Source organism: Chanos chanos, chromosome 8 (assembly GCF_902362185.1).
Source record: "Chanos chanos chromosome 8, fChaCha1.1, whole genome shotgun sequence".
Classification (NCBI taxonomy): domain Eukaryota; kingdom Metazoa; phylum Chordata; class Actinopteri; order Gonorynchiformes; family Chanidae; genus Chanos; species Chanos chanos.
The window spans coordinates 10,275,130-10,277,094 of NC_044502.1; positions in this window are offsets into that span (position 1 = coordinate 10,275,130).

Genomic DNA, 1,965 nt, shown 5'->3' on the forward strand with positions numbered 1-1,965 from the left:
TTTGTAGCCTGAAGGTTCCAGTCTGAGAATGCTGTGTAGGTGTTTCATGACCCAAATGTTAAAAATAGCCAAAGGGGCATTCGTTTCCATAGTAATACTTTCACAGCACTTATGCCAATGAGTTTCAGAGGATGATTTGGACGAAAACTGTTTTATTGTATTACATCATCCTGGAAGCGTTTATGGGACAGAGTCCTGCAACAAAAGTAATTATGTCAACAAACATCTTTTGAGGGTAACAAAACAATATTAGTCACATGGCAAGAGATTTCTCTCAATTAATATCTCTTTATCATGTTATTACAGCGAAAACGAATGAAGGGAAAATGATTAAAACACATTTGTTCTGTTTACTTAAAAGGAAAGTAGTAACTCCCTCATAAGTTTGACGGAAAGACAGATCGAGGTTAAAGTTGATTAGATCATTAGTAATTTCTAAATGTTGTGGGTATCACACTGTGAAGCATTATTTGGGTGGTTCGGATTATTTCATCCTAGAAATCCTCCACGCGAGATCATGCTTAAAAGAACAACTTGTCAGTGTAGACCATAAAAGTGATGTTTGTCCTGTGCAATGCAAAATCTACAGGATTTATATCATCTGGTCTACCAAGTGTATATTTTACATAAGTAAATTTATCTTTCATTTGTCATCGGATTTATTTCTAAACCGAAAAGAGATGCTCGTAATCAACAGATAAATTACTTTATCAAAGGAGAGTGTCGGGTGAACTTTAAGTGTCTTTTATCGCACTTCATTTTTTAAACCAGTTGGGTGGGCGCTGTAAATTTGAGGGACTCCTCAGTCACATGCGCATTCACTACCCTGCGCGCGATGAGATAACCAGAGGGAAACAGAGAACAGCAGGAGGGAGCAGGGGTTCCTCATGAAAAGGTCCGTGGGAGGGGGCTGGTGTTTTCCTAACCTCATCCTCTAAAAGACCTCGAAGCTCAGTGGCGGCAGACGCACTAAGTCTTAAGGTCTGAACTTTAGCGGAGTGTTGCCTGGACATCGTCCAGTTGCCCTGAGTCTGTGCTCGCTGCCGCTGCGTCGCTAAGATAGTGGAGGTGGGCAGCCTGCCGGCCGGCGCCGCGATAAACAACAGCAAGGTACAATGACGCACCATAAAATGCAACTACTTTTCTAGAAGAGGATTATGTGAAATATATTATCAATTGTTTATACAGATTACTCTCCAAATGTCGTATCTCTTCTACTTATCCAATCAGTCAACATAGATTTGCTTCTGGTGTTTAGTTATCCTCACCCTATGCGCTCTTCCTTACAGCTAATTTCTGTGTACTTGTTGTAGAGACTGCGAAGGTTTTTAGCAGTAAATACCATGCCTGATTCCACGAATATTTAACATGTTAGTCATACATTAGCTACCTACCTATTGGGCTGATATACAAGATAATGACATTTCTTTTTCATTTGCAGGTGAGTCAAATTCGGAACGGACAGTACCACTGTAGTAAGGACAGTCCAGTTGAATCACTAAAAATGCAATCTGTAAACTTGGGCTGTTGCTCGTGCATATCGCAATATTGAGTCTTATAGAACAGTTTGCAGATACGGTACCGACGCATTTGAATACATGTTTTATGTGATCCTCAAGATTTGTTGAACAGATTTCGACGAACATTCAGACGCACTTTTTCCAGCCTTTATAACTTTCCCCTCGCTCTCTTGCCATGGAAGGCATTACATGGAGTTCATGGATTTCGTTGTAACAGTGGAAGACCGCAGCATACATTCTCCAATGAAATAGTTTCAAGCGAGGGTTATGCTCCTTCGTATAACAACATCATTCTTCTCAAAGTTACCCTGAAGCCGAGGATTGATACAGGCTATGTAAAAACCAGCTTGAACAGTGGGAAATGGCAATCGCTGGCCGCCCTTACGGATTACTCCCTGTGAGGATATAGGCAAGAATACATCAGATATAGAGAGGCAACCCAACT